This window comes from Schistocerca gregaria, chromosome 3 (genome assembly GCF_023897955.1).
Source record: "Schistocerca gregaria isolate iqSchGreg1 chromosome 3, iqSchGreg1.2, whole genome shotgun sequence".
In the NCBI taxonomy this organism is placed as follows: domain Eukaryota; kingdom Metazoa; phylum Arthropoda; class Insecta; order Orthoptera; family Acrididae; genus Schistocerca; species Schistocerca gregaria.
Window position 1 is genome coordinate 302,167,224 of NC_064922.1, and position 10,580 is coordinate 302,177,803.

Below are 10,580 nucleotides of genomic sequence, written 5' to 3' on the forward strand. Positions count from 1 at the left end.
TAGAGGAGGCAGAAATGCACGCGTTTTAGCTCACGCAGGCTGGCGCGAGGAGGGAAGAGCTATACTGACGTGAGGTCTGGAACATGACAAGGAATTAGAATTCAGGAAGCGGACGTTATTAGTTTGATACTTTACTTTAATCCATTAATGACGAACGTCGCTCTTGAAGGTACATGATTCACAATATTATATGTTCAGAATACATTCGTAGTAACTTAATATGGCGCCTTGCTAGGAGGTAGCAAATGACGTAGCTGAAGGCTAAGCTAAACTGTCGTCTCTGCAAATGAGAGCGTATGTAATCAGTGAACAATTGCTAGCAAAGTCGGCTGTACAACTGGGGCGACTGCTAGGGAGTCTCTCTAGACTAGACCTGCCGTGTGGCGGCGCTCGGTCTGCAATCACTGATAGTGGCGACACGCGGGTCCGACGTTTACTACCGGACCGCGGCCGATTTAAAGGCTACCACCTAGCAAGTGTGGTATCTGGCGGTGACACCACATTCACAATACACCATTGTGCATATATATACTATTATTTTCGATTATTCCCTTTTTAAGAGAGCGACTGAACTTGAGTAGTCATGATTTCTTCTTCTTTCTTCGTTCTTCCAAAATTCTCTTCATACGTTCACTGTGTTCTCTCTTGCGTTCTTCCGACCACCTTTTCCTGTTCTGTACTCCGTGTGTTCTTGTTCAAGTGTGTGTTTCTTTATAGTGTTTCTAAACTGTTCTCTACTGTTTACGTCGTCTTATGTGATTCCCAGTTCTTTAATTTCTTCTTCTGTTTCAGTGATCCACTTTGTCTTGCTTTTACTCTTTTTCACTATCTCAAAGATTTGTCTTGTGAGCCTGATTTTATTCATCCTGCTGATATGTCTATAAAATTTCATCCTCCTCTTAATAATGGTGTCTGTTATTGTTTCTATGTCTTTGTGAATCTATCTAGTTGGCCTCCTCATCACGATTCCTTCGCGAAACACTGGTACCTATGTTTCCCTCAGAATTTTTCTTCCCTGCTTTTCAATCTGTCTGATCTTCGTATGACCATGAGTGACTGTAGTTTCAGTAGCATAATGTGCTTCTGGTAGGACTAATGTGTTGTACTGCCTTAATTTCGTGGACGTTCGACGATGTAATATGTAGCCAGACCAGTAGCACATTACAACACACGTACAGGTTTAACTGATGATATAAACTAGCGAGTGTTGTTTTTCCAGTGTTGATTGCTCATTTAGTGAAAGCGCAACATTCAGTACGTTCAGTGCAAAAACCACCAACTCACAACGATTTCCTCACTTAGGACCACGTTTCTTGTACGTAGTACAGGAATAGTACTCACAAGAATTGGACAACTTGTTTCTGTAAGTTCTATCACTTTGAACTTCTGTGTTGTTAGTCAACGGCGTATCTTGAAAGGCGCGTTTCCGTGAACTGTTGTACCTTTTGATATTATTTACAAATAAAATATCTCGTGATGCCAATTCCTTCTCAAAGTTTTTTCAGAAGGTCCGTAATAACTAGTCTACAATTAATAAGAAAACTGAGAGGTGGGATTCAAACGATCTTATCTAAAGTTGCACTCTCTAGTACGAGTAACACGGTCTAGTATGAACGCAACAGTATCAATGGTAATCAACCTTTGTAACCTTAGTGGAGTCCCCAGCTTCGCGGCGTCTTCGGAATACAAATTTATCTAACAAAGAGGCAAAAGACTGCGGCACTGAATGCCGTCTGGTGATGTGGAGACAACAAGGTGAGCAAGGAAAGTACACCCTGCACACACACAAGGAGTTATACGAATGCGACGGAAATCGATAGATGTGATGTACGTGTACAGACAAACAAATTATTTCTATTTCAGAAAAACTGGATGATTTATTCAAGAAAAAAGCTTCACCTATTGAACAACTCAGCAACGCGTTGTTCCACCTCTGGACCTTATGCAAAGATTTATTCGGCTTGGCATCGATTGATAGCATTGTTAGATGTCCTCGTGAGGGGTATCGTGCCAAATTCTGTCCAATTAACGCCTTCTCGTCAAAATCCTGAGATGGTTGGAGGACCCGCCCCAAAACGCTCCAAATATCTAAAAGTTCAGCAAGGAAATGCCTGAACGCAAACGTCGAGTGTTTCTGCCGCTTGTCTTCGTGCTTGCGAAATCATACCTCCACCTGCAAGGTCGCCGAATCTCTCTCCAAATTAGAACGTTTGGCGCATTGTGGGCAGGGTACTCCATCATCTCGGAATTTTGGCTATCAAACACTCCAAGTGGACAGAATTTGGCACGAAACATCTTAGGACGAAATCCAGCAGCTCTATCAATCAATGCCAAGCCGAATAACTGCGGGCATAAGGGACAGAGGCGGACCAATGCGTTACTGACTTGTTCAATTTGTGCAGCTATTTCTCCTGAATACATCATCCAATTTTTCTGAAATTGTAAACATTTGTTTGTGTTTACATGTACCTCCCATCTACGGATTTGTGTCCCATTCGGATAATTCCTTCGTGGTGCGTCGTTTCCCTGCAGGGACAAAAGGTTAAGCATTCTAGTGATGATATGTCTAACAGTACCACCACTTGCAAAGTAGGTTAGAAATCAGATTAATAATGTTGTTCACGCAGCATATATTCGCTTTGTCGGGCAACAATAAAGTTATTGACTGTGTATGGTATCGTCATAATGGAAATAATGATGTCACTGTAAAAAGTCATAACGCTAACCAATCGTTTTGTAAGGACAGAAGTGGGAGATCGTGCAGCTACCACAGCACAGATAAGAGGGATTGTGAACCAAGACGTGTCAACACCAACTGTTGCGAACCAGTAGCAGTGGGAGCAAAGGCGCACACACCTCTATACCGGCTTCCTCTCACAGCAGGGAATAGATGTGGAGGGTTGACTGGTGCCATCGTGGGTTTTAATGGGAGATTGAATGGCGTGCCGTGGTATTCATGACAGCAGATTCACCTTGCACGCAAGTGTTCTAGCAGTACTGGACACCAGAAGATCCTGAGGAAGATTCCAACAGAGGGGTCGAAACGTCGATCATTTTAGAAGAAACATGACGCGGCCTAATAACCAAGAAGATTTTAACTTCAATGACAACGGCCACGAAAGCCTGCAGACTTACATATGTGATGGTTGGTTGTGTATTCGACGGAGACCTGTCTCGTAGAGTGCATTCGTCCAAAATACACACTGGCCCCATCCCAGGCCTTATGGTCTAGGGTGCTATAAGCTACAACTCTCGTTCACCTTTTGTGTCTCTCGAGTTGGCTCGATATTAGTAGAATGCTGTTAGGTACTTTCTTTTGCCGTTCTTGCAACAGAAAGATGATGTGTTGTTTCGAAAGGTAATGCTCGCCGACATAGTGCCTGTGAAACTCAACGTACTCCTCAAGACGTGCAGCAACTTCCCTGGCCAGCACAATCTCCGGACTTGTCTCCAATAGAACAAGTGTGGGATATGACGGGATGGAAAGTAGCTCGTACGACTTGTCAACAAACGACTCGTACGTGAACACGTCCAGCGGGGGTGGCATAACGTATGCCAGGGCACTAGTCGCCATCTGTACCATCGACTGGTTGCAAGAGCTTTGCCGCTCATGGAGGCTACATTTCATACTAATATGGGTGTTCCAGCATGGGTCGATACCTGGTATCTCAGAACCGCTTGTGCTGTTTATCTGTAAGTGTAATCATTTCACGTATCCAAAATGCACCGTTGCAACAATAAATCCTGAGTCAATTGGAAAAAGGGTGAATTAATTTCTTTAATTTCTTTATGCAATATATTGCCATAGCGAAGGAGGCATTCAACAGAAAGAGGAGACTTTTATGTGACAAATTAGATAAAGGACTAAGGAAAAGGCTTGGCAAATGTTTTGTCTGGAGTGTGGCACTATATGGGGCAGAAACATGGACGCTGAGACGAGAGGATGAAAAAACGTTAGAAGCATTTGAGATGTGGATGTGGAGGAGAATGGAGAGAATAAGTTGGATGCAAATAATGAGTAATGAAAGAGTATTGGAAAGGGTCGGCGAAAGAAGATGTCTGCTGAAGGTTGTAAGAGAAAGGAAAAAGAACTGATTGGGCCATTCACAGAGAAGGGATTGCTTGCTAGTAGATGCTTTGGAAAGATTGGTTTGTGGGAGAAGACTGAGAGGAGGAAGGAGATACAAGATGACAGACGACATAAAGGGAAGAGGAAATTATGCAGACCTGAAGAGGGTGGCAGAAGACCGGACAGCCTGGAGAACTACCATGTGAAAACCTGCCTTTTGGCAGAACACTGATGATGATGATGATGCAATATATATGTACTCTAATGTCTGCAGCTTGAAAGTTCACTCGTCCAGAAACAATGAACCCAGAGATGTGTTGCCTTCGTTAAGTTGTTAGAAGTATATAAGAGAAGATTGTATAGTTTGCAGACGAAAATGAGGTATTCCCAGCTGCTACGGCAGCTGCCCCTTGAGAATCCAGTTTAACGCATTTGCCAGAGAAGGTAATGAAGCTCGAAACATGGTTTCTGTTTATTTTTACGGGGCGTATATTTAGCGGCGTGAATTTCCTCTCCTCTCACCTGTCGCATATCAAATTTAATAAGCAATTACAGTTTTAATAGTTTTGCCTTTTCGTTCACCTAGCAGGCGGAAGTGAAGTTCATTTGCGTTTCACACGCCGCGTTTACGCGCCTAATGGAAAGCTTTGTTTGTAGGGCAAGTAGTATGTGCCGTTCGCTGAGCGTCGTTCGGCACTTTTAATTAAGCTTCTTGACGTAACGTTCCGCATTTCAGCAATGGATTTTATGCTTCGACTGGAAAATAAATTAAATAAATGTTGCCTGAAAAAATGCAGTTAGTGATGGCATTGAGTGCTGATTTAAGGACCGGATCCGGAAACGAGGAAACAGAGGAGAGGGCCGCTCTTCCGGAAAAACTATCCACATTGACGACATGTCTACTGCCGCTTACGAGGGTGATGCCAGAACTAAAAGTTTTGAACTCCCGAACGATGGTAGGCCATTCAAAACACAAGTCGAGAGCACGTGCGTGAGAAGTTTGAGGAATGAATTTCATTTAGGACATCTGTAACTTTCCAACTGATCGTAATTTCATTGCTGCTAAGGAGAAAGGAGGTTTAGGGTTTAACACTGTCACTAAAGAGGTCATCAGAGACGGACCACCAGCTCTGATTAAGGAAGGATGGAAAATGATTTCAGTTGTGTCTTTTTCAGAGGAACCATTTACCGTAAGAGACTTAGGGGAAGTAGTTACTTACATAGACTTAGCTGCCAGGAACCAGCTTCCTTCCCGTTCATGTCCATGCGCTGAAGGTCCTTTGTAAAAGTTAGTTTCCAGGTGCTACGAGGTCTTCCTCTACATCTGTGTCCATCTCTTGCTTTCCCCAACAATGCTGATTAAGGGAGTCTTCCATATTTCATGCACAGAATATGCCCTGCAAACTTTAGTCTTCTTTCAGCAACGATTTTACACAGGCAGTGTAGAACACTTCTTCTCTGCATTCCATCATTTGAAACGTGGTCACGACAGTTGATCTCCAAATTTGCCGCAACCATTGAGCTTGTGTGTTGAGTTTGCTTTCATTTTCCAGGTGTCACACGTATAATGCCCATCGGTAGGATAATAGAGAAGTACAAAGGAAGCTTTGTGGGCGTACGCCTGGAATGTAATTGCCGTATGGATCGCATTCGTTGGAAGATTGCAGAAGCGTTCTCAGTCCTGCTAGCGATCTCTGCATCTACGCCTTCGTTATTAGAGATAAGGCTGCAGGAATATGGAAATCGGTTAACATCTTGCAGTGCCTTCTGTTGCACTATAATTTGAGTTGATACATTTCCGCTACTTAATAGCCATTGTTTTTGTTTTAACATTATTTGTTTTTAGTCCTACAGAACTGGCCATTCCATCCATCTTGGTGGTCACTGGTTGCAAAATTTGTGCTGTTTCTGCCAGAAGAACGATGTTATCAGCAAAATCCAGGTGCTTAAACCTAGGTTGCTCATTTAAACATATGCCCATATTCTATGCACAAAAGATGGAAGACTCCCTAAATCAGCATTGCTGAGGAAAGCAAAAAAATGGTTCAAATGGCTCTGAGCACTATGGGACTAAACTTCTAAGGTCATCAGTCCCACAAAAATTAGAACTAATTAAACCTAACCAACCTATCACACACATCCACGCCCGAGGCAGGGTTCGAAACTGCGACCGTAGCGGTGGCTCGGTTCCAGACTAAAGCGCCTAGAACCGCTCGGCCACGCCGGCCGGCTTCTGCCAACAAAGCACAGTCTTTGTTTCGCCTTCCCCACAATATTGTCTATGTGGTCTTTCCAATTTAAGTCGCTCGTAATTGTAATTCCTAGGTATTTAGTCGAACTGACAGCCCTTAGATTTGTGCGATTTATCGTACACCCAAAATTTATCAGATTTCTTTTAGTACCCATGTGGATGACTTTTCTTTGTTTAGTGCCAATTGCCACTTTTCGCATCATACAGAAATTCTCTCTAGACCATTTTGTAATTAGAATTGATTGTGTGATGATTTTACAAGACGGTAAATTACAGTATCATCTGCAAACAATCTAAGGAGGCTGCTCAGATTATCACCTAGATCATTTATGTAAATCTGGAACTGAAGAGGGCCTATGACACTACCTTGCGGAACGCCAGATATCACTTCTGTTCTACTCGATGATTTACGGTCTATCACTGCGAACTGCGACCTCACTGAGAGGAAATCACGAATCCAGTCACACAACTGAGACAATAATCCATATGCACGCAATTTGATTAATAGTCGCTTGTGAGGGACGGTGTCAAAAGCCTTCTGGAAATCTAGGAATATGGAATCGGTCTGAGATCCCTTGTCGACAGCACTCATTACTTCATGGTAATGAAGATCTATCTGTGTTGCACAAGAGCGATATATTCTGAATCCGTGTTCGATATGTATCAATAAGTCATTTTCTTCAAGGTGATTCATAATGTTCGAGTACAGTATATGTTACAAAATCTTACTGCAAATTGAGGTCAGGTCAGTGATATGGGTCTGTAATTCAGTGGGTTGCTCCTATTCACTTTCTTGAATATTGGTGTGGCCTGTGCTACTTTCCAGTCCTTAGAAACGGACCTTTCGTCAAGTGAGCGGTTCTATATGATTGCTAAGAAAGGCGCTATTGTGTCTGCATAGTCTGAAACGAACCTGAATGGTATAATATCAGGACCGGAAGACTTACCTTTCTTAAGTGATTTGAGTTGTTTCGCAACACCTAATATATCTACTTTTATGTCACTCATGCTAATAGCTGTTCTGGTTTCTAATTCTGTAATATTTACTTCATATTCTTTCGTGAAGGAATTACGGAAAAGTGTATTTAATAACTCCGCTTTAGTGGCACCATCATCGGTAACATTTCTATCGCTATCGCGCAGTGACGGTATTGACTGTTTTTTGCCACTGGTGTACTTTACATACGACCAGAATCTCTTTGGGTTTCAGCAGGTAAATTATTTAGTTTGATTTCTTGTGGCAATAAACGAAACTCCTATAGTGATCACTAGTTCACTTCTGTAGTTTGATGGATCCCTTCAATAATATATCTGTGTAAGGCGTGATACTCATATTTTCATGATTAATTGTGACAGCCCTAGTAATTTCCATTCAATAAGACATTATCTAATGTGTGACTTTTTTCCTTTCAAATTGAATGATCTTATTGTAGCTCTCTAGGGATAAAAAATGTAACATCTTTAGGATAATGTAAATGGGTAAACCGACTCCTCACAAAGGGGTAAATTATATTTGATTCAATTAATCGTGTGAGTCATGCCTGGACAGCTCTGCTACCATGAGCACTGCCCGCAAAAGTTAACATTCTTATCTGCGAGGAAGGTTTCTATAGCACCACACACTCCGATGCTGGGCGAATGATTAATTCTATAAGCAGTTTTATTACAATCTAGTTTTTATGTATATATACTCTAAGAGAGAACTATAGCAAGCTTTTTTTATGACAATGATCATGATTGTGGCAATACTGGACCTTAACCTCATCGGCATGTCTGGTTAGACCAAAAGAGAATGTACAACTAAACTTTGAGCAATTTATGAATAGGTAATTGAAATACAAACATTTACAGCAAAACATAAAAGAATTAAAATATAATCCCAAAAGGATAATATTCTTTGTAAATAGCAGTGACTTAATAATCGTTCGTTAACTATTGCTATCCCCTTGCTGATTCTGTAGAACAACAAACATTAGGTCGTTTTTCTTTACAATTAAAACGGACCCTAAAATCTTCACTTAGAAAATACTCATATTTAGACTTTTCACAAGTGAAGTACTTGAATGAAATATTCTGTTAGCTTTATAAGAATGGGCAAGATAACTTAAAAAAATACTAATCAATTAGCTGACTCAGGAAAACCCAGAAATTTAACAACTTTCTTTAAAATTAAAGGCTCCTTTAACATATAGTTTAAACAGTGATTTCTTTGTTTGTGAGCAAGCTGCTCTTCCTCGCTGGACATGAGAACTCACGATACCACTTCTATCTGAGACTGAGCAACTCGCAGATACACTGAAAATATGTTGACTTAGAACTATTATTAACCATCTTGGACATTTAACTGGCCCACTGTCACTTCCATTTTTCTGTTGCAAAGTCTAGTAGCTGTGTAGCTATCCCACAACTGCTGCTTATTCCTCGCTTCGACAGTTCACCTTGCTTCTTATTGCATTCAGGAACGCCTAAGGTTGCTACCAGGATTATTGTCAAACTGCAATAACCGCCCCGAATTCCACAAAGAGCGGGGCAGACTTTGATGCACGTTTCAGCAACATTCACAAGCCGTAAACAGACACCCCACAAGCGAGTGTTACAATCTCGACTTTAATGGCCACGTTACAGTTACGGCGTCCAGTCCACAATATTTTCCGCCTACAGGCAGCTCTCTTTTCAGTTTCTGGGCACACACTCTCACAGACAACGCACTGCCTCTGTTCAGGCTGCTGCTAGAGCAGGCCTGGCCAAGATTTGCACTGCCAGAGCGCTCTCTCGCTCCCCGGGCGCAGTCGAGTCTACTCAGCGCTCTGGCTTCCTCCACCACTGCGCTATTCCGAGCAGTTGCACGAGTGAGACGGCTATATGACAAAGACTCCACAACTTAGAAAGAAGCGTTTGCAACACAATGCAAGTACTTCTAAGAAGCGATAATTTGAGCATGCTATTATAAGCAGGATTTTATCATCTGTGTTCATTTTTAAGTTTTACTCTTCGATGGAAGCAATAACATTTCTTACTTCAATAAAGACATACATTAGATGGTGCTAATATGCTGAGCAGCACGACAAAAAACTTTCATACAGGCATTTAACTGTAAACTGTGAAGTTCGCACATCTGTACACATTTCAAGATTAGAATACGTGATATGGCTCAAATGGCTCTGAGCACTATGGAACTTAAATGCTGTGGCCATCAGTCCTCTAGAACTTAGATCTACTTAAACCTAACTAACCTAAGGACATCACACACATCCATGCCCGAGGGAGGATTCGAACCTGCGACCGTAGCGGTCGCGCCGTTCCAGACTGAAGCGCCTAGAACCGCACGGCCACCCCGGCCGGCAGAATACGTTATATTTCTGGTCCTACGATTCATGATAGAAATACATGGAATTTGCTGGATTAAAAGCTGTTAAACTCGCATGTTGGTAGGACATTGTCAGCTTCATAAAAGAAAAAAAAAGTTTTTAACCACCACTGAAATAGTTTCAGCGCTTTGTCTATGCAGTGGAGGATATTGCTCTTTGTACAAGACTTGTAACTGTATTGGACTAGCAGGTCGTTGAACTAGGTGTTTCCATCAGCTGAAGTTGAAGGTAATGATGTAAATCAGCAGCCAATAGCGAGAGCGGTCTGGCAAATAAATCAAAATCCATCTTCATTCGTGCATTGTCTTGGAATCTCGTTGAGAGATTGTATTACTAAAACGTAGTCATTCACGCATAGTCAACAAATGACGACTTGAGTTATGGGAAATGTTCCACGTCATGAGCTTGAAGCTGTTTTCCGCAGGATTACTTTTTCTTTGAGAACATCAATTTTGTCCACCTTATCTTTTACCAAATAATTTTCCCCTTCCATTAAGACACTTAATGAATTTAAATAATTGCTCATGCCGACCATAAAACTGACTTACTTTTAACTTTGTTTTTTCCCTATAGACTGAATTCAGTTAAGCCAAATACATTGTCGTTTGTCAGAAGACAAGATTATCATAGTGGCTTTCTGGCTCGCGTTGTCATGACGTTCTAATAAATGTTTTTTTCCAGATCATAATAGTGGAATCGCATGTTAAGCACTTCGTATGGCCCTTAAACGATACGAAAAGTAAGATAATTCCCATTCGGCACTAAATCATATGGCGTCTCTTTTGACAACGGCGCAGACGCAGTAGTATTCCTGATGCAGAACGTAAACATAATTCAACGCAAGCAGCACTGACAGTGAGCTGCCTGACGTCTGCTAAGGCGAACGCTTTGT